The sequence below is a fragment of the Panthera pardus genome, unplaced genomic scaffold (assembly GCF_024362965.1).
Source record: "Panthera pardus isolate Hobbes unplaced genomic scaffold, ASM2436296v1 HiC_scaffold_6, whole genome shotgun sequence".
Taxonomy (NCBI): domain Eukaryota; kingdom Metazoa; phylum Chordata; class Mammalia; order Carnivora; family Felidae; genus Panthera; species Panthera pardus.
In genome coordinates this window covers 130,695,229-130,718,045 of record NW_026526991.1, presented here as the reverse complement: position 1 = coordinate 130,718,045, position 22,817 = coordinate 130,695,229, and the positions used below count along the sequence as shown (strand labels likewise).

The window sequence follows — 22,817 nt, the reverse complement described above, 5'->3', positions numbered from 1 at the left end:
ACTGATTCTTCTGTGTGGAGAAAAGGGAACTTTCAAATTACTGGGGAGAATAAAGTGGTAGAATCTTCCTTGGATAAAAACTTGACAAGATCCAGCAAGGTTGAATATTCTCCTGATCTGCGGCCCAGGCATTCCCTTCTTGAGTAGAGAACTTTTGCTCATGTCTCCAAGGAAACGCATCTGAGACTATTCATTCCAATGTTGTTAAAAGCAGAAACAATCTATTTAACAATCTAAAAACAATCTAAAAAATTAGAAACAATCTAATTTTCCATCAACAAGAGAAAAGATGGGTTATGAGTGTATAGATGTTATGCTGTGTGTATTTTACCACAATTTTTTTAATGTTATATTTTATTTTATTTTTGAGAGAGATTGAGAGAGAGAGAGAGATTGGGAGAGAGAGCATGAGCAGGGGAGGGGCAGAGAGAGAGGGAGACACAGAATCCGAGGCAGGCTCCAGGCTGTGAGCTGTCAGCACAGAGCCTGGTGTGGGGCTCAAACTCACCAATTGTGAGATCATGACATGAGCCAAAGTTGGATGCTTAACCGACTGAGTCATCCAGGCTCCATTGTTTAAAGTAAATAAATTAAATAGGCAACACAGGGATCCTTGTGATAGTGGAGCTGTTCCACATCTTGGACTTTATCAGTGTCAGAATTCTGGGTGTGACCTTGTATTATTATTTTGTAAGAAATTATCGGGACGCCTGGGTGGCTCAGTCGGGTAAGCATCCGACTTCGGCTCAGGTCATGGTCTCACAGTCCGTGAGTTCGAGCCCCACATCGGGCTCTGCGCTGACTTCTGTGTCTCCCTCTCTCTGACCCTCCCCCATTCATGCTCTGTCTCTCTCTGTCTCAAAAATAAATAAACATTTAAAAAAAAAAAGAAATTATCAATGGGGGAACTGGGTAAAGGGGATACAGATCTTTCTATATTATTACTTACAACTGCAGATGAATCTGTAATTATCTCAAAACAAAGAAAAGTATAATTAAAAAAAAAAAAGACAACTCTAGGGACACCTGGATGGCTCAGTCAGTTGAACAACCAACTCTTCATTTCTGCTCAGGTCGTGGTCCCAAGATCATGGGATCGAGCCCTACACTGGGCTCCACACTGAGCGTGGAACCCACTTGGGATTCTCTCTCTCCCTCTGTCCCTCTCCCTCTCTCACGTTCTCAAAATAAATAAATAAACTTTAAAAATAAATAAAATTAAATTAAAATAAAATATAATATAACATAATATAATATAATATAATGTAATATAAACTCTATTTTTAAAAAAGATAACTCTAGATGTTGTGCAGGGTACAGTTTGGAAGAAGCAGTATGTGGACAGGAAATCCAGCTGGGAAGCTGTTGTAGTTGCCCAGCTGAGCCCTTTGAACCTGAACTGAGGAAGGAGAGGGGCAGAGGAGAGGGTGGGCACAAATGCACTTAGGGAAATGGGCAGACAGGCTGGACGGGGTGAGACAATGAGGGAAAGCGAGGGGAAGTGAAGATAATGCCAAATTTTCTTCCCTAGGTGACTGGGCAGATTGTCATGTCAACAACGTAGAAAAATTATCCAAGAAGAGGAATAAATGTGGGAATAGGAGTGAGTGGGGAGTGAGTAGATCAGTTGGGACAAATGAACTTTGAGCTGTCTCCCAGGTCATACATTGTCAGCCGAATGCCTGGCACTTAGTGTTAAGTGAATACTAGACCCGTGTGGTGATAGCTCCCTAAAGATGTCAGTGTCCCAATTCCTGGAACCTGCAAATATGTTACATTACACACGGCAAAGGGGAATTAAAGTTGCAGACGGAATTAAGGTTGATTATCAACTGATCTTAAGTAGGGAGATTACGTTGGATCATCTGGGTGGGCCCAATGTAATTACAAAGGTCCTTAAATGTGGAAGTGGAAGGCAGAACACTCAGTGTTCAGAGTAGTACATTGTGAGAAATACTCGCCGGTCATTGCCGGTTCTGAGGCCAGAAGGAGGCCATAAGCCAGGGAATGCACTGATTGTAGAAATTAGAAAAGGGAAGAGAAAGATTCTCCCCTAGAGCCTTCACAAAGGAACACAACTCTGCCAACACCTTGATTTTAGCCCAGTGAGCCCTATTTTGGGCTTTTTACCTCAAAACTTAATGATAATAAATTTGTGTTGTTTAAGCCATTAAATGTGTGTTAATTTATTACCTCAGCAAAAGGAAACTAATACAATCCTTAACGGGAAATAGGACCACCTGGCTTGGGAATTTGCTGGGTGAAATTCCTGTCAAGTCCCAAATCCTTCAGTGAGGAAGGGAAGGTCAGATGGATGAGATAAAAATTAAATATAATTCAAAATGATAATGGAATGACAAACTGGTGACTAAGCCCATGCCCCACCGGGCCATCAACATCAGATGACAGGACACAGTAGAAGCATACCTTAGAGGGAAAAACAGCAGCTAGACACAAGGAATCTCAGGCAAAATACTGTCTTCTCTGGCCTCATAAAATGAACTGTTACCCTTGGCCCATGACAGAGAGGTCTGAGGCCCTTCCTCTTTGTGGGCTGCCTAAGAAGGGCCTCACTTTGAGAAAAAGAGATCTGACCGCCCCAAGAATTCTCTGAAAATGGAATTCCAAGGTATTTCTTTCACAGCAAAAATAGCATTTGGTATCACCATGTATTTTAGCTTTGTGTGTGCAGGTAGCCTTCAGCAAATGCCTGCTGGTTGGATCCATCCAAGAGCATTTGTCTTATAGGGAGACACTCCCAACTTCCCATGTCTTCACATTTCTTCAGGATCCATCATGGTATATAGCCCATATACATACCCAGGTTGGATCTAGAGGCAGTCAGTATCCAGAGAGGAGGGACAGAAGTGGGAAACCAACACTTAGAGTATGGTGAATCCATAGACCACAGAACTTTGAGAAGTCTGGCTCTGCATCTCGAAGTGGGTTGATTCCAAAAGTAGGAGATCAGAGATCAGGGTTCCAGGTGTGGGTCAAAGGTGATCTTTTGTTCCTCAAAACATCCAAGTAAGTGGTAAAGTAGAATCATAAAAGTGGTTGTGGGCACATGACCTTGCTCTGCCACTAATTTTCTCAGAAGAGCTATTGAATAAATCACTTACTTTATCCAGACCTCACTTTCCTCACCTGTAAAAGGCAAAGACTAAATTAGACCTATCATAAGAAATGACCAAATCTGGTGAGTCAAGTGGGCATACACCAAAAATATAAATTATGAATATGTATGCAGCTATCAATTCCTATTGTCAGCATTTGACTTATTCATTTCAATAACTCTTTGATCAAAGAAAGCATTTAAAATGCTAGGATAAGAGAACAAGAACCAAGAGTGGATGAGAAAGAAGAAACAAAGGCAAAGATGAACAAGTAGAGATAAAATGTCAAGAGAAATGAGATGAGAACACAAAATTCAGTTCTACATGCTCTAAGCTATAGAGAAGCCAATGGGAAAAGGGAAGCTTACCCGAACCAAAAAATAAAAGCAAACCAGCCTTTCAATAAAAAAGAATTAGATACCACTCAAAGATAAGACAAAGAAATTCTCTTGAGGATCCTTGCAAGAGAAGAACATTTAATGTACTGATCAATGTCCTCAAAAGCTTCCTTCTGGGACACACAATAACGAGTTCCTTGGGACTTATTATAGGCTGTGGCTTCATACCAATATGAAACTCGGCAACTTGGGAACACAACATACTAGGCTTCAGGTATGTAGCTTTCAAAGGCTCTGGATAAATTCAAAGAATTCTTTTAGATCATTGAGATGTATGGAAGGACCACGTACCTTTCAGTGATCTTTATTCAAATTGTTTCCAACTAGCTTCCAGATATCACATAAAGACATTTCTGTTAACTTTTCTTCTCACGTTCATCCCAAATAGTAAAGGAAAAAAACCCAGAAATATGGACTTCATCTTCAGTGAGATGAAAGGATTTTTGTAACCAGAATGACACAAAGTGAAGGGAAAAAAAAAAAAAAGCAGATGGAAATGACCAAGCTGGGAGCAGGAAGGTCATACCTAAAGGGCCTATAGTAAAGTGTCGGATTTAGAAGAAAGCAGATTTACAGTGAAGCTCAGAAAGCCCCCAGGACCCGAGGCACAGGCACAGTGAAAGGCAGGGAAATGTGAGGAAATGAAAGCGGAAAGTGTGTTCGAAAGTCTGTGGGAGGAGAACTTAGACTCCCAGGCCCAAAGTCCACCCATTCTGGCAAGCGATGTGCCCCACCACCCCCCAGGAATGCCAGGATCTTGAACCAGAGAGGGGGACTCACAGTTGGCACGTATTGAGGAGGTGGTGGTGGAGGGTCCAGGACTGGATGTAAGGGAATTGAATGAAGGCTTGCACACCGACAGGTGAGACAGCTCGCCCTCTGCTCCTTCCTGGCTCCAGAACGCCCACAAATGGGGAAATCCCAAGCCAATGGATAGACGATCCTTCTCTAGAGGAACTGATACACCCTTGAGAAAAGACAGACCCACAGATAATAACACATGGGGGTCTCCAAGGAGAAAGCCTTCTGGCTACCCATTCCACCCCCAGTACAGCTCCCAAGGCAGGCGGCCCCACAAGTGTGCACAGGGCTCCGATCAATTGCTTCTATGTCCCTCTTAAACATGAATGGACTGCAAAGGGTCACAAGGCATAGGAGGAATGTCTTCATCGTGAAAGAGAGATACCAAAACAGAGCAACAGAACTTGGGGAAAATACAAATTTCAAGCAATAGAATAAAACTTGAGGGAAAAAACCTACCTATAAATAAAATCTGCAGATGGATAAGGAAAAACCTAAAGAGACAATAGACTAATGCAGTTACTAACTCCAAGAAAAATAAAAGTTGAACAAGAAATAAAATACTGTCATGGAACATCATTTGACTCAGCAATAAACAATATTCACAGAGTCACAAAAGAAAACATGGAAGAAAGAGCTAATACAAGTTGTGATTTAGGGAAGCCTGGGTGGCTCAGTTGGTTAAGCGTCCAACTTCAACTCAGGTCATGATCTCAAGGCTTCCTGAGATCAAGCCCCACGTCGGGCTCTGCGCACTGACAATGTAAAGCCTGCTTGGGATTCTCTCTCTCTCTCTCTCTCTCTCTCTCTCTCTCTCCCCCTCTCCCACCGCCCCTCCTCCACTCGTGCTCTGTCTCTCTCAAAATAAATAAGTCATAAAAAAATAAAAAATAAAAGTTTCCTTTAAGGAAGAAAATAGGATGGAAATAGGAGCCAGAAGACTCTTTTGTCTGATTAAAATTTTTAGTTATCATCTAACTTGTTTGATAATGTGCATGCTTTACTCTGATAAAATAAAAAATTGACTAAAACATGTAATGTGTTGGGGCACCTAGGTGACTCAGTAGGTTAGGCGTCCAACTTCGGCTCAGGTTATGATCTCATGGTTCGTGCTCATCAGGCTCTGTGCTGACAGCTCAGAGCCTGGAGCCTGCTTTGGATTCTGTCTGTCTGTCTGTCTGTCTCTCTCTCTCTGTTCCTCCACCGCTCGCAATCTGTCTATCTGTCTCTCACAAAAATAAAGATTTAAAAAATGTAATGTGTCTCGGGGTGCCCGGGTGGCTCAGTTAGTTGAGTGTCGGACTCTTGATTTCAACTCAGATCATGATCCCAAGGGTCATGGGATCAAGCCCCACATCATCAAACTCTACACTGGGCATGGAGCCTACTTAAGATTCTCTCTCTCTCTCTCTCTCTCTCTCTCTCTCTCTCCCCCTCTCCCCTGCTCACACTCTTTCTTTCTCTCTCAAATAAAATTTAAAAATAAATTTTAAACTGTAACGTGTTGGGCACCTGGGTGGCTCAGTCATATAGCGTTCGACTTTGGCTCAGGTCGTGATCTCACAGTTCATGGGTTTGAGCCCCACATCAGGCTCTGTGCTGAAAGCTCAGAGCCTGGAGCCTGCTTTGGATTCTGTGTCTCCCTCTGTCTCTGCCCCACCCCCACTTGAGCTCTTTGTCTCTCAAAAAGTAATAAATATTAAAAAAAAAATTTTAATGTAATGTGTCTGTCAGCCACACATGAAATGTGTTAAGTGATGGTCAACTTACAATTGCATTTCCTAGGATTCAGCCACTTGGCACACCACTACAGCAGGGATATTTTGTCATCACAATCCACCTAGCTAATGAATGGAGGGAATACCTCGTAGCACTAACTATAGACCCCGTGATGGTGGGGATCATGCCAATTATGTCTGCTTAGCACGACGGCCACACCTGCCGCACTAAATAATAATAGCTAATGTTATTTACCACTTACTATGTGCCAGTCACTAATGCAAGCATTTTGTATATAGTAAGCCATTTAATCCTGCCAACATCCCACCGTTATCCCCCATTTCATGAGACAACCAAGGGACACAGAGGGCAAGTTGTTCATGCAACATTGCCACCTAGTAAGTAGGGAAGCCAGGATCTGATTCCAGTCTGACACCTTCCCTCTCAATGACTGTGTGCTCAATAAATACCTGTGCAAGTTTGAAAATCCTTATTTGAAAATACTGGGGCGCCTGGGTGGCTCAGTCAGTTGAGCATCCGACTTCGGCCCAGGTCATGATCTCGCGGTCCGTGGGTTCGAGCCCCGCGTCGGGCTCTGTGCTGACAGCTCGGAGCCTGGAGCCTGTTTCAGATTCTGTGTCTCCCTCTCTCTCTGACCCTCCCCTGTTCATGCTCTGTCTCTCTCTGTCTCAAAAATAAATAAACATTAAAAAAAATTAAAAAAAAAAAGAAAATACTTCCTACCCATCTCCAGATGGCAGGTCCTGACTCAGCATTGAGCCTGGGGGCATGACCTTCTCTTCCCCAATGATTCTTTTTTCCTCCTTATTTCCTTGGCCAGCAGGCCCTTGGGAATAATCCTAGGAAAGGGATTTGACGGCAAAAACACACAGACTGTCCTTTTGGGAAAGAGAAGACTTTTGCCAGCTGAGTTGGCCAACGGCCACTTTGGGGAACAGGTAAGCTGTAACTGAGTCACAGAGAAGGACAGGGTCCAGGAAGAAGTGGCACGGGCCTTCCAGGAGAGCGGGGTCCAAGACAGGGGTGTAATAGAGCACATGGTGGCCTGGTGCTGAGAAGCCAGGAAACTGGTTGTGCTCAGCCAGAGGGGACACGTAGCAGAAAAGGCGACAAACAGCCTGTACAAGAATCCAGTTCTGGGAGTCTCTCCAACAGCTCTACTCACATATCCTGCGGCAGGTGAATGCGAGGATGGCTTGACACGCCGTCCCAACCACCTTGTCCCTCCTGCCTGCCTTTACAAGCAAGCTGATAAAACACACCCATTTCCAGCCTCTTAATGTTAAGAGGCCATGGGACAGTGTCTGGCCGTTTACACGGACGTGTGACCCTGTGGCACCCCAGCACAGACACGCTGAAAGGCAACTTCTCAAAAGCAGAAACGCTTTGGGTATCACCTTCACTTTCTTCCTTCCTGGCTGAATCACAGGCGCGTACCCGGGCGCTGCAGCCTTCTTTCCACCAGGAGGACCAAAGCCACACGGGAAGACAGTCCTGGACTGCCTGCCTCCAGGCTTCTCCTTACATTTAAGAAAAGGAAGGAAGAAAGGAGGGAAGGAGGGAAGGAAGACACAAGGATGGAGGCAAGAATCCCGTGTTGTTGTTTTGTTAAGATTGATTTTCTTTTGAGAGAGAGAGAGAGTGTGTGAGCCGGGAAGAGGGGCAAGGAGAGAGAGAGAGAGAGAAAGAGAATCCCAAGCAGGCTCCACACTCAGCATAGAGCCCAATGTGGGGCTCAGTCCCACGACTCTGGGATCATGACTAGAGCCCAAATCAAGAGTCAGACGCTCAACTGACTGAGCCACCCAGGTGCCCCTCTTATTTAAACCATTAGAAACATATTTACATGTATACTGATATTTATAATCTATTACTTACAGAAAAATGCATTCCCAGACACCGAAGGGTCACTTGCAGTATCACAAAATGGGAACAGTTGACCTGGAAGTGGTGACATAAATTGTGAGCCATCCACTCTATGGAACATTATGTTGTGGTTAACAAAATTGTGTAAATGCACACGTACATAGAGACAGGGAGAGATCTTACAGTATATTGTGAGGTAAAACAAACCGACAGAACAATACGGACTATTGATCCATTTACGCGATTTTTAAAATTTTATGTTCGCATAGATTTTTATATCTATTTACTTACCTACCTATGAGTGTATATATAAAAGAAGTATATACACTGACTGTTAACGATGCTTGTTCCTGAGGTTGTGGGAGAGTAGGGTTGGGTTGTAGGTGAAAAGGGGCTTTCGCTCTTCCCTCCATGCTTCTGGGGAAAAGTAGTTGAAAACTACGGTGTTAGTTTGCTTCCTTCACTTTGGGTAATTAAGTTCCAGTCTTGTTAAATTGAACAGAGTTAAATGCCTTGGGAGACCATCCTCTACATATCTATGACTCTAGAATTCCAAATACCCCAGTCAACCCCCCTATCAGAGAGAGAGAGAGAGAGAGAGAGAGAGAGAGAGAGAGAGAGAGCCGGCTTCATGGTCAGGGAGCCCACTGGGACTGCCACGTTGATGGCATGACCCTCTGTGCTTCTGCCTCCTAGAGACCTAGACATGGAGTTCTAGCACAGCCAATCAAAGAAGCAATTGGGTCAAAGAGCTGGGCTTCTAACACCTGAATCCAGCCCAAATGCCCTTGCCCCAGCACGTCTGGCTCAGGCAGTGTGCTACCCATGAGGTTGGGGGGAAACCCCCCTTGGACCCCAGCCCTACCTCCTCCCCACGGGTCTAGGAGTCTGGATGGAGGGATCCCCAGCACTCCTCTACAGCACCAAGGAGCGTCCTGCTACTAAGGCATCCGCCAGTTTCCGACGTCCTGGGCTCTCCCAAGTGCGGGTCCGCTGAACACCATTTAGCAAGCTGAATGGATGTGACCTGTGAATTACGCAGCCGCTCAGAAGGATAATTGCTCTGTAATCTAAACCATAATGGGTGTGAGCGCGAGAGAGTCTTCGACAGTGGCTGCCCTGCATGCCCGAGGGTGTCCACAGGCACGGTTCCCTGCGAACGGGTCCCCGGCTGGGCACCGGGGGTGGGGGTGGGGGGTGGTCCCAGGGGAGGGCACCGCAGGGAGAAGGATCCAGGAGGAAGGCTCCACATGCACACTGGTGCAGGGAGCAGACCGAACCCTTCAGAGGCATTATGTCAAGTGAGTGCAAATGAGTAACAGCGCCGATGAATGGATGAGAGGTGTGTGGGAGACATCTTCATGTCAAGGGTGGCATGAGAGTCTGTGGGAGAGACCCAGATCTCCCGCCATGGTCCCTGCGGTCCTCTCCCACTGGATTTCCTGCTGCTGAGGGCCAAGTCACCCTTCGGTCCGACTCTCCAGCCACTGCACACTAGCGGGCCCCCTACTGAGTGCACCACTCAAAGCTTGGCAGACGCAGGGGGACAGCTTGGCGCCTGTGCATGTATGGGCAGGGGGGGCTCTGAGCCCGGCAGGGGCCACAGCGGGGCTGTCACCCGGCCGGCCGGGGAGCTAGGCAGGGACAACAGTGCCACAAACAGCACCAGGCACCTGCGGATGGGGAGAGCTGGGCCGGGAAGGCCGTGCAGAAGGCTGCAGCGGAATCATGCCTCTCCACCTTCGGGTCCGCTGGGGGAGGCAGTCAGAGCCCGGACTGGGCATCCTTCTGTCTGTTCCCCGGGCTCGGTGACCAAGGAAGGTCCGCTTCTCATGTCAGCCTCTGGGGCTTTTGCAGAGGCTGGAGGGTCAGTGGGAAGCATGTGGTAGGGGGAGACTGAGGGGCCGGGGGTTCACCTTGATGATACTGTGGGTGCCATAGCACTGCACCCCACTTCACGGTGGTTCCACAGACTCCAGGAACAATCTCCCCCATTGCCTCCTCCCCCACGACTCCTCCCCCATCTCTCTGACCCTTCTGCGCCCCAGGAGCCGTCCCCCACCCTGCTCTCTTCTCCAGGACGGTGGAAGGATACCACTTAGCAGGGCCCTGGAGGAGAAAGAGAGGGCACCGCTCTCCCTCACCTCAACCCCAGCCACTCCGCCACAACCTGCACCCCCGAGGATGCGGAACCCCCTAGCGGTCTCTGGTCCCGCCCATCTGCCACCTGCTTTCCTCACCCGCCCACTGAACCGGAGCTTTTAAAGGAAGCGGCTTTAAATGTGGGGGAAACCCCCACCCTCCAAGTAACAAAGAATCATATAATTACTTTGCAGCTACTTGTCCCTGGTAATTTGATGCTTGTGTTGCTATAATTACACATTCGGTGGAGTTAGACAGTCGCGGCACTTGTGTGGCCCGTCCATGACATCTGTTTTCAGATGGAGAGAAAGTCTGACAGGGAGCCTGGTGGCTGGAGGGCCCCAGACCCAGGCTGGGGGGCGGGAGGGGGAAGGCAGGAAGTGCCAGAGCACAGGTGAGGCTGGGGGGAGCCGGGAGGGACTGGGGCGAGCATTTACTGGGCGCCCACGTCGTGGGGGCACGCGGCCCTGATATCTAGAAGCGAACAAGGCCTGTGTGTGACCCTTGTGCCTGGCAGCTCCTGGTGCCCACAGGCTCTGGTCCCCGTTCACCTTTGAGGACAGCTCTCACCTGCCCCCCACCTCTCTGCACCTCCAGGGAGGGGACTTCCCACTCGGCCCTCACCAGCCTCCTGCCTCTGCCCTCCACCCGTCCATTCTCCACACAACCTTTAGACCGCCTTCTAAAAAGGCAGGGGCGCCTGTCTGGCTCAGTCGGTTAGGTGCCTCACTCTCGATTTCGGCTTGGGTCATGATCCTACCGTGGAGCCCCGCGTCGGGCTTTGCACTGCCTCACAGAGCCTGCCTGGGATTCTCTCTCTCCCTCTCTCTCTGCTCCTCCCCCACTCGTGCTCTCTCCCTCTCGAAATAAACTTACATAAAATGTTTTTTTAATTTAAAAAGGTTTTTAATTAAATTATTTTTAATGTTTATTTACTTCTGAGAGAGAGACAGAGTGTGAGCAGGGCAGGGGCAGAGAGGGAGAGAGAGGGAGACACAGAATCCGAAGTAGGCTTCAGGCTCCGAGCTGTCAGCACAGAGCCCGACGCGAACTCACGAAACAGGAGATCATGACCTGAACCGAAGTCAGATGCTTAACCGACTGAGCCACCCAGGAGCCCCTTAAAAAAAATTTTTTAAGGCCATTGGCGCCATTACTTCCTGCCTGGCATTCACTGACTTAGCACTGGCTTCAGGAGAAAATGCAGGGCCCTGGCGTGCCCCCCGACCCCACTGGGGTCTGGCTACCCCTGTGGCACCCAGACTAGGAGGGGTGGGGCTTCCTTGTCTTGCCTGGTGTGAGCTGAGATGTGCCCACCTATCCAAGTAGGCCAGGCGCTTGGCTGAGCCCATAATCGGGTTCCATCTCGCAAACCCCGGCTTAGGGCCAGTCCAGAGCTCAGTGGCCACAGTGAGAACGGGCAAAAGAGGGCCAGACGGCAGGCGACTTCACCCCCATCACAGCCTGTGACCCCCTCACCCTGCATCTCCTGATGGCCCAGACCCTAAATCCACTGCCACTCCCTCTTCCCCTCATCTCTGCAAGCCGTCCATCAGGAAATCTAGTGCCGCCCTAAAAGGACCTGCTTCTGACTAGCTGTCACCCCTGCACGACTGACACCTGTGTCCCTGCTTCCCTGGTCTCCCCCTGAGCGGTCTCCTCCCCTCAGAGCCTTCTTCTACTCCCCTCACCTGGAGGGGCTCCTGACTCTCCAACCGACCCAGCACTGGGTTCCTTGCTTTCCCAGCTCCTCCCCACCAGGACCTCTGTCAATGTCCCCACGCCAGAATGAAAGTTCCACGAGCAGAGGACTCTTCACTGCTTTCTTTCTGGGACATCTTGTCATAGGTTCTCAGTACAGAGGTGCTGCGTGACCTACCGACAGGTCCTGGTTCATAGAACCCTGCCCTGGTTCTATGAAGGGCCTGTCAGGAGTGTGCCCGCGGTCAGGGCAACACGGGGTTCGGGGGCTGGCTCCCTCACTGCCTCTCTTCCTTGGACCCTTGGGTTAGGGGGTGCTTTTGTGGAGACACGGCTCTTCAGACAACGAGGCAGGAAGAGTGGGCACAAAGGACGGACAGACAGGAGGCCGTGTGCCCGGCGTTTCCGCCTGCAGGTGGACAGCAGGGCAAGAAGGGGGGCTACGTGGTCCAGGCGGTTTCTGAGTCCAGTCAGAGGGGCGAGCAAGGGCTGCCCCCACACACCCCCTCCCCCAGCACAAAATGCTGGCCTCCTGGGGAGCTGTAGCCCCGGGAAACATGGCTGAGCGGGGCCAAGGACGGCCTGACTGTCACAGACGAGGGCCAAGCAGCGGGGTCTGGAGGGGCTGCCCTAGGGCTCAGGTACAACAGAGCACAAGTTGACAGAGGTCCCAGTGCGGTCTGCTCGGCTACAAGGACCCCTGGTCATGGGGGTGTGTTTTGACCTCTGCAGCCCCGCCCCTCCTCTTCTGTGGGCACTTCTCCTGTTCCTGGGGACACTGTGGGTCCAGGCTTGGTGAAGATCTTCCAGTCCCGGCTCAGGAGGGCCCGGGTTCTCTGACAGATGGTTGGCTCTGTCTACGGGAGCTCCGGGCCCCACCCCCAGCCCAGAGTGAGTCACATTCTTCCTGGGTGAGAGCAGGAAGGAAGAGGGGGACACGTTGACCTTTCTGCAGCATTAACTCCCCCCACCCGTTCCACCCCTAACCAGGCCCTGCTGGACCCCAAGGGAGCCTCCACCAATCACCCACCAGCATTCTGGGGGCTCCCTCCAGGGACGCCCCTGCTCCTCTCCCCGAGAAGCCCATCCACACGTCCAGTCTTTTCTGTAAGAGGAAGAAGGTAACAGCTAGCTGCACCTTAGGGAGAACACATCAGATTCGTTTCCTAGAGCAGCCATAACAAAGCACCACAGACTTAGTGGCTTAAAACAACAGAAATTTCTCTCTCACAGTCCTGGAGGCCAGAAGCCAAAAGTCAAGGAGTCGGCAGGGCCACACTCCTTCCAAAGGCTCTGGGACAGAGTCCTTTCCCGCCTCTTCCAGCATCTGGAGGCTCCTGGAGTTCCAGGGCTTCGTCTTCACATGGCCTTCTCCCGTGTCCGTGTGTGCTTTTTCGTCTCCTTGTAAGGACACTCTCATTGGACTTAGGACCCACCCTAACCCAGAAGGATCTCATCTCAATTCTTAACTTACTTCCATCTGCAGAGACCCTATTTCCAAGTGAGGTCACATTCTGAGGTTTCAGGTGGACACGAACTCGGGAGTGCCACGGTTGGACCCACTACGGCGACCATGTGCAGGCCTCACGCTAGGTGTTTACCTCATTACCTGACCGACTTCATGGGCCATGGTTCTTATCCTCACTTTCAATAAGGAAACTGAGGCTGGAAGAGAGGGGTTGCCCCAGGCCGCACACACACACACACACTGGAACTGCCACGAGTGTCCTTGTTTACCCTGCTCTGCTGTGCTGTGGCTAAAATGTGGTGCTTCCCAGAACAGGGGCCACAGCTAGGGAAATGGCCAGGTCCGCCCAGCACTCTCCACTACAGACCTTCCTTGGTCCATATTGGGTGAGGGGCTAAACTGCTGAGTATTATATAAACCCGGACCACAGAGAGGCAGAAACCAGAGAAGCCAGCCCCCAGAGTCAGCCCTCCTCTGCGAGCTAGGTAGGATCATTTCCACAGGAAAGGCTGTGGTCAACCAGGTCTGTTCCTCTGCCGAGGCTAGCGGTGACGAAAGGGCGTGTTCAAAGGATCCCTTCATTCAGATAGCGATTGTGTTCAACTGTATGCAAGCACCGTTTTAAGCCCTGGCTTCTAGGACAAGTTTTAAGCACATGGTCCTTGGAGCTTTGAAGAGGAATTAGTCACCTGGTTCCCATGCAGAGAGCACAGATTTGCAGAAAAATAGGAGACAGCAACCCTCTAAGAACCGATGCAGAGATCTGAGGCAAAGAGGCAGAGATGCTGACAGGAAAATGCACCAAGAACACCACACGGTGGCCATTTTTTGGCGGGGGGTGGGGGGGGGGAGACTCTCGGCTGCAGGGATCACGCAGAAGAAAAGTGAAATTAGGCCAGAACTCTCCATGAAAATGACCACTCAAGAACAGAAGGGAACAGCATCTCTGGTTAAGAAAAAAATCAAGTGGTAGGTGTCAGGTCACTTAACTAGGCTCTTCCTCGGTATCCCCAGGGTTCACTTTGAGGATGAATCTCATGTTCCCAGAAGGAAGAATTAAGAGGGTCTCACAGTGATGCAGCCTGGAGAAGGCTTATCTGTGACCGGCTTATCTTGAGGGTGAGCGATGAGGGCCACGGGCCTGGGGCCTGGGAATATCTGAAGGGTGCAGGCAAGGGTAGCCTGAGCAGCACCATGGACAGCAGGCAGGCGGTCCCGAGTGCAAACCTGACTGGGCCACGTGCTTGGTGGCACCTTTCTTTGGGTTCTGGTGCTAAAGTGCCCCACAGTCTCTCAGGAAAGTTGGATACCACCTCCTGCATTTCCAGAGGAATATAAGGGAGGCCAAGGTTTGCCCAGCAAGCGAACAGTAGTCTCATGGATCTTGTCTGGAAGTCTGGGATTGCATGGCATTGGGGTCAGCCAACCCTCGGGTCTTCCCTGAGGTTTTCCCTCCAGAAGCCAAAGACATTCTTTTTTGATCTTTTTTCTCCTAGAACCCTTCTGTGATCTGACATTCTGATAGATTTTTTTTTTAAAGTTTATTTATTTTTGAGACAGAGAGAGACAGAGCATGAATGGGGGAGGGGCAGAGAGAGAGGGAGACACAGAATCGGAAGCAGGCTCCAGGCTCTGAGCCATCAGGCCAGAGCCCGACGCGGGGCTCAAACTCACGGACCGCGAGATCGTGACCTGAGCTGAAGTCGGATGCTCAACCGACTGAGCCACCCAGGAGCCCCTCTGATAGATTTTTTCAAAACAATTTGGTTCTCCTAGGAGCTCATGCCCTCTGGCCCGCATGTCCTAGGTGCCCAGTAAACATTGCTCAGTAAGTCTGAGTCCTGTCACTATCTCTAACCTCTCCCATCTGCTAATTACTTAGTGTGCATTTATCTGTGTGCAGAGTTGCTCACCAGACCATGTGGGGACACAGAGGTCCAGGGCATGGTCACTGCCCTCAAGGGTTTTAGACCCCAGGTGGATGGCAAGACCTCCTGTTAGGACAGCGAGCTGGACCCAAGACAGCATGGGAGAGGCGTCAAATGGGTGACCTGTACAGGAACTCCTGGTGGTGCTCATGGGAGGAGAGAGTCCGCTGAGCTGGAGTGGTTCTTTCTGCAAGATGCCCAGGGTAGGGAGAATTTGAGCCGACTTTGAATTATGATTTCCAGAGTTTTTTATTTGGAAAAGAAAATAATTTCTTTCTGCTTTAGTGGCCACTCATTTCCATCTTCTTCACACGCCCTCAAGTTGCAAACATTGGGGTGCCCAACACGTGATCACTTAATCTCTCCTGGGGATCATCTATACTCACTCATTTGCTGGCCTTGAGTTAAATACCAGCCATATGTGGACAACTCTCACTCTCACTCTGGAGCCAGGATCTCTCTTCTGAACTACAAACTTGAATATCCAACTGTCTTGTCAACATCTTTCTTACGACTTCAAATAGACCTTTCAAACTATTGTCAAAACTCTATCTGATCTTCCCTCAGTTGATCACAACTCCCTCTCTGCAGTTACTCAGCCCAAAAGCCTGAGCACTTGGCTCCCGCCTCTCTTTGCCTTGGATTCAACATCTGATTTGCCAGCATATCGTGGTGGCACTACGTCTTCTCATGCGTCCACTGTGACCCGAGAACAGAGCTGCCATATTTTCCGCCTGGAGTTCTGTGGTAGCTTCCACTCCTGACTGTGCTGCCCACAGTCTATATCTCTTCCTCTCTGCCTACCCATCTCAAACCCGATCTCCTGCCATCTTCCCTCTTGCTGACTCCCTGCAGCCACCTTGACCTCCTTGCTGGTCCTCCAGCATGCCACACAGGTTCTGCCATAGCTACTTTCTCAATGTCAAAAATCTCTCTCCCCAGATAGCCTTCCAGTGTTGGCTCAAGTGTCACTGGGGCCCCCCATAACCAGTCCTTCGGGCGCTGAACCCCTGCACTTTCCACTCCTTATACCACTGGTGCTCTGGCAAATGGTCAACAACTGGTTTCCCAGCCACCGCTCATTTCCATGGGGTAATTTCCCATGGGGTAAAGCCCCTCATCATGGCCAGTTTCCAGCAAACTATGGCCCGGGTCAAATCTGGCCTGCAGCCTGTTTTGTTGAATGTGCTCATTTGATCATGGATTATCTATGGCTGCTCTCAAATTACATGGCAAAGTAGTCATGACACAATCCATAAAGACTGTCTCGTCCCTTACAGAGAAAGTTTGTCAACCCTGGACATAGAGGAGTGCCTGGTACAAAGTGGGTTCTCAAGGGACACCTGGGTGGCTCAGTCGGTTAAGTGGCTGACTCTTGATTTCAGCTCAGGTCATGGTCTTGGTGTTCATGAGTTTGAGCCCCATGTCAGGCTCTGTGCTGACAGTGCAGAGCCTGCTTGGGATTCTCTCTCTCTCTCTCTCTCTCTCTCTGCCCCGCCCTGCCTCTCTCTCTCAAAATACATAAACTTAAAAGAATTATTAAAATAAAAAACAAAAAACCCAAGTAGTTTCTCAAAAAACATCTGTTGAATGCATGCATGAATGAAAATCATCCCTCCCCCCCCAAAACAACGTGGAGACTTTTGTTCTAATCCTGCTTCATCCAGTAGTCCCTCCCATTCTACTGAACGAACAAGATGTTGCCCCTTGTGTTTGAGGAAGGTGAGCCTGAGACAGGACACCTGCTGTGTCTTCCTCCCAAGGATGCCCCAGAGCGAGGAGGAAATACCTGCAGGTCACAGCTGGAGCTGTCTTTTCCCCCAGGGCTGGCACTGAGCCCATGCTGCCTCTTCTGGCCAGTCAAGGCTGGGTACGTTTTATGGAATTGTATCATTTTATCTTCACACAGAACCCTTGCAAGTGCCACTGTTTAATTCCCATTTTAGAGAGAGTAAAACAGAGGCTCCAGAAGTTTAAGCAATGGCCTCAAGGTCACATGGCTAAGGAGTAGCAGAGTGGAAAGGGACCCAGCCCACTAGACCCCAGAGCCCTAGACTGTCTCACTTCTGCCCACTTGTGAAATGTTTGCCTCCACTGGGGGGTATGTGACCAAGGGCCCAGCCTTGTTGCTGAAAATAAAGGGACAGACTCAGTGACATTCCAGGGGGACTTCAATTTCCTCACAGGGTGTCACGAATGATTTTTAACAGCGACAACTGCTGCAGAACCCAAGTTCATTTCAGCCTGGAATAACGTACCATAAGGTGCTAACAAAACTGAGGGCAGAGGAAGTTGGTCTGTGCAGAGACAGCTGGTTTAATCTATCAGTCCTCGTTGCCCGGCTAGACATCCCACCTGGGTTTTACATTCTCGAAAATTTTGCTGCTATTTGCCAGAAGAGAAAGTGGGGTGGGGAAGGGAAAGAGGAAAGTGGTGTCTCCGTTTTCATAGTAACTGGGCTGGCATGGGGCCAGGCTCAAAACTGGGAACACCTGATTCCAAGCTCCTGCCCTCATAATCGGGCTACTTCCCTAGGCGCTGGTTTTAATTCAGTTCAAGGGTAGATCATAAATTAATTTGACGCTGGAATTATAGTAGACACTCACTAAATTATAAAAACACAGCAATCTGGAGCTGGCAGGGACCCTGGAGGCCATGGGGCTGGCAGTTCTCAGCCATGTGCACATGTGATTCACTCACGGGCCCGGCAGATCAGTCTGGGGGTGGGCCTGGGCATAGAAATATGCGAAAAGCTTCTGATTTCATACATGAGGATCTGATGCTGGAGATTTTAAGGGTTTTCCTCCATTAGCACAGAGCATGCAGGGATGACCGAGAGACCCAGGCAGGCCTCCCAGGCCAGTGACCTCTGTGCCAGATTCTGTCCAGGCCAGGTAATCTGCTGGTGGAGGAATAGTCGTTGTAGGGGGCTGGTAAAATTGAGCAGATTTGGAATTTTCCTCCAAAGAGCCTTCAAGTTCCCTTAGCCCCATAGTATCCATGTGAGGGAGGGTAGAGACCGACATCATTGCCCCATTTTACTGATCTGGGAGACCGAGGAGCTGAAATTCTAAGTTCTAAGAGGCAGCACAGTCCTACGGTTAAGAATGCTGATTGTGGACACAGACAGACCTGGCTTCCAGGCTGCTTGTGCACTCCACAGCTATGTGATCTTGGGGAAATCACTGAACCCCTCTGAACTTTGGATTTGTCCTGTGTTAAGCAGGTTATACTGAGTTCTGTGAGCGTGAAGCGGCCTGGCCCACGTGGGCACTCACTTAATAAGCATTTGCACCGTTTGGACCGAGGGCTCCCCCATCACTGTGTCAGTTCCCGAAGAGCCGGGAGTGGGGACACAGACCGTTTACGAAGGAGAAAGGTGAGACCAGAAGTCACAGGACCAGCCTCAGGTGGCAAAGGAGGCCGGGTGGCGGGTCTGGGACTAGAGCGCAGTCCTAGATACTCCCACCTGGCCCGCAGCTTTCCGCAAACGCTTCGGCGACTTGGGCGTGGAAATGCTCTCCCGGGGCCCCGTTCACGCGAATGTGTTACTTTCAATGAGACCGGAGGATCAGCACTTTGTGGCAACTCCTCTGGGGTGAGCACAGGGAAGAAGGAATCCACCAGCCCAGCAGCCTCCACAATAAACTCAGACCCCTGGAAGAAACATAATTAAAGTCATGAATCCCGGGAACGGTGGCTGCATCACACGTTCACAGGGTCAGGGGGCAGGACAGAGAAGAGCTGATTTGCAGGTGAGTTCAAACTGCTTACTTTGGGATTTACAGTCTGGTAAGGGGCCATCCATCACGTTTATGGGGGGACAATCACCTGAGATCACGAGGAGCAGCAGTCTGGGCCACCGTGGGAGGCCAGCCCATCCAGCCCCAGCCGGGCCTCGGGATGATGATGGGACCACCTCTGCAAACAGTGAGAACGAATGGGGCACAGGTCACCAAGGAAATGGAAAAAAATAACAAAAAAAAAAAATGAAAAAACCAACAACCCATCACCCATTCTCCATGCGTCTCTCTTCCAATAATACCTGTTCACGCTGAATTCACTTCCCCTTACAAGCCACTGTCAGACACAGTGGAGAATAATCGGCCAGGGGAGAATAATCAACCAAGGGGAACTTAGGAGAGTAACCCAAGGCTCCCAGCATGGCAGCGGGAGACACAGCCAGTAGCTGGCTGGGTGATGTGGAGTATGCCCCTGGCCCTCTCTGGACCTCACTATCTCCTTCATAAAGTGGCCAGGTTAGACCAAGCTCTGACACTCTTTGACTCTGAGATCTCTGGTAGGAGAGCCAGGGGCTCCAGAGCAAGGCTGCCTGCTGGGCTGGGCTGAGCCCTCCACTCTGGCACAAGAAGGGACACGGCACCCTGGGTCCCCACCCGGCCCACAAAGGGTTTGAAGATGAGAACATCATGTACCCCTAGGAAATTTTTTTTTTTTTTTTTTTTTTTTTTTTTAGAAACGGGGCTTAGCTTGACCTGGAAGAATGGGGAACCACAGAGGACTTTTGGATCCCGGTGGGGGGCATTTGGATCCTACTCCACAGGGAAGTGGAGACTCTTTAGGAATTTCTGAGATCACTGAAAACATCCAGTCTGTGTTTAAGGAAGATTATAGCAGGGAGGCCAAGGGAGAGAGGGTCTGGGCTCCGTGCTTTCCAGGGCAAGGCGTGGGGCCTGGGAGCCTCTTGGAGCCCCTCCGTTCAGCCCTGTGTGTTTCTATTCCATTTGAAAACTGGAGCCTCCCCAAAGGCTTATGATTATTATGATTATTATTTAGTCTTTTGCAAAGACTTAGAGGCATGAAAAACAAGGAAGCAAAAGAGCAAAAATCTGTGCATCCGGCCAGAGGGAGTTCTATTTGCCATCCTGAAATCTCTGCTTCTCATTAATTAGAGGAGCCAAGAAATCACCCTTCGAAAACTGGCTTTTCCACCAGTAATGCCAGCTGCTCAACCTTTTGTGGGAACGTGTGGCTGGCCCCTTCTGGAGCCCAAGCCCCGATGGCACCGTGCCCCAGCCACAAGACTGCAATACCCACTTGGTGCCACTCTGGCCTGTTAATTGCTGCGTGAAGAGTGTTCCTCGCTGGACCTTTCTATCTGTGTTCTTCAGAAGCAGGTCCCTCCCCAGCGCTCCCCCCGCCGGGGGCCAGGCGAGGTGAGCCACCCTCTCCAATGCCAAACCCTAGCAGCAGCATCTGGTGTCTTGCTCCTCGGCCGTCTCCACTCCTGGCCACGCAGAGCAGAGGGATAGCTTGGGAAGCCGCGGGGGGAGGTGACAGAAGAACATGGTGGCCTCCTCTCCGGCTCAGCTGCCCTGGGGTGGTCTGAAAGGGGAGAGCAGGACAGTGTGGCCACCCAGGGTAGCAGGTGACCGTCGGGACTCCCGGCCTGCCAGACAATATCTGGATCTCAGCCCCACATGGACAGGAAAGAGGAGCCCTAGGAATGAGGTTTCCCACAATGGAAGACTGTGATGTCGTGATTTATTGATAAATATAAATTTGGTCTTTGTCCCTGTTCCTGGCACAGAGCTCCTAAAACCCTTGGAAATTCCTAGGGGGTGAAAGCAATAAAGGTGTCATTGTCATGTTAATGAGGCGAGTTTTGGAAAGCACCAAGTTCACCTAAGGTTGGAGGCTGGTCACCAAGGGAGCCAACCGTGTGATTGGACGGTTGGAACTTTCAGTCCCTCCACTGACCTCTGGGTCAGGGAGAGGAGCTGGAGATCGAGTCAGTTGCCAAAGGCCAGTGACCTAATCAATCATGCCTATGTAATGAAGCCTTCATAAAAACGCAAAAGGACATGTTCAGGGAGCTTTTGGGTTGGTGAACACACAGAGGAAGCACAGAGCCCTTTCTCCATTCTCTGCCCTGTGCCTCTCTCCCATCTGGCTGTTCCCTTAATATCCTTCATTATGAACCGGGAATCTAGTCAGTAGATTGTTTCTCTGAGTTCTGCGAGCCCCTCCAGCAAGTTCATTGAACCCAAAGCAGGGGTTGTTAGAACCTCTGACCTATATAGCCAGTCAGAAAAGCTGAGTAACAACCTTGCATGGAGGGAGGGGCGGTCTTGAAGGAGCCAGCCCTCAACCTGTGGGACCTGAGGCTCTCTCTGCAAGCAGACCACGCCAGAACTGAGGTAACCGGTGCTGTGGGGAGAGAAACACACATACATCAACATTAGTTTCAGCATCATAGACAGGAAACAGGGTTGTTTCACCTGAAGAAGAGAAAACAAAGGGACAGACTGCAGGCTTCCTATGAGAAGTGTGGTCACTGCAGGAGGGATCAGAGTGACTCTGTACAATCCTGCGAGGCGGAACCAGGTGCAAGCACCAAAAAGACAAATTTCAGTTCGGTAAAGAAGAGACATTTCCATCGAAGGTGCGTGGGCTGCCTCAGGAGATGGCATTTCCCCGATGAGGGTGCTAGAGAAGCTGGATACCAATGCCGGGGGCTTTGGAAGGATGGGCTCTGCCTCATTAGAAGTCATCGGTGCTAACCCAGCCCAGAAATTGTGCCTGTGCGTAAGGTGGAGGGGACAGAAAGAGCACCTGGCTGTAGGGTGGAGTGGGACAGCTTCCACTCCCAGTTCTGCCACCAGTCTGTTGACAATGGGATTTGGCAGGTCACTTAACTTCTCTGAACCTCAGGCTTCTTGTCTACAAGATGGCAGGTCTCAGAGAAGATCACCTCTGAGTAATTTCCAATTTTAAGTGTGCCCCACCCCAACCCTCACCCTGTCCTATGACCAGAGAGGGGTTGGGCCTGGGCCCTTCAGAAGTGCCAAAACAATGGAAGAAGGTTTCACAAAGGTAACCCAAAGTCAGGGGGCAGAGCTGGGGGTGCATCGTGCAGACTTTCTACAGCATAATAAGCTCATTTACGCCAGCAGAGCGGCTCTGAATGTCAAATGTGAAAGCGATAGGACTTGGGGCAGAAATCACCCCTTGCAATTTGAGATGAATCTGATTGGCTTTAGGAACTTCAAGTAAATACAAGGAAAAGACAGCTGTCACTGGGAGCAGAAGATCACCACCGCTACCCCCTTTCATTCCGCCAAGGAGTAGAATGGTTGCTGTAAGTGGCTCATGGCTGTATCCATAGGCAGTGAAAGCTCACAAGACAGTGGAAAAAACTTGAAATTCCTCAAATTCTGATGGAGGCTGAGGGTGGGGGGGTGGGCGGAGGAGAATAAGGGGTCTTGGAGAAAGAGGAAGGAGTTAAAGGGGCAGAAAAACTGTGTGGAGGTCTAGGCCAAGATGGCCACGTTCTTTGATGGTATAAGGCACAGGAATTCTAGACCAGGGTGGAGGATTCGGGGTGAGGGTGGGTATCTAACACCTGATTTTTCCTCTATTCCCACCTCTGAAGTTTAGATCTCTCACCAAAGACCTTAAGATCTATCTGAACATCCTTGGTATCCCCCTGCTCACGTGTGTTTGCTTTAGAGGGATGGTGGCCGAGTTGGTCACAGCTGAGGGTGTGGAGTAGGTCCCAGCTCCAGTCAACCCAAGTAAGAGAATCATCTTGAGCATGGGCCATGAGCCATTGTTAATGGCTGAAAAAAATAACAAGTCCTCTGGGTCCTCTCCTAGCCACACTTTGCTTCATATCCTGGGAGCTAAGGAGCTT

The 22,817-nt window shown here is 50.0% G+C and overlaps 1 long non-coding RNA gene across 2 annotated transcripts in view; it reads right to left on the bottom strand.

Annotated features, from left to right (window-relative positions):
- Positions 1 to 2,655: 2,655 nt before the first annotated feature.
- The window catches only part of LOC109273739 (uncharacterized), a 34,303-nt gene continuing 14,141 nt past the window's right edge, over positions 2,656 to 22,817 (bottom strand). For both annotated transcript variants that reach the window (XR_002083227.2, XR_002083226.2), the window contains 5 exons: positions 18,992 to 19,081; positions 18,630 to 18,817; positions 7,934 to 7,996; positions 4,295 to 4,481; positions 2,656 to 3,147 (listed from right to left, as the gene is read on the bottom strand). This is a non-coding gene — a long non-coding RNA (uncharacterized LOC109273739). The remainder of the gene's footprint in view (positions 3,148 to 4,294; positions 4,482 to 7,933; positions 7,997 to 18,629; positions 18,818 to 18,991; positions 19,082 to 22,817) is intronic.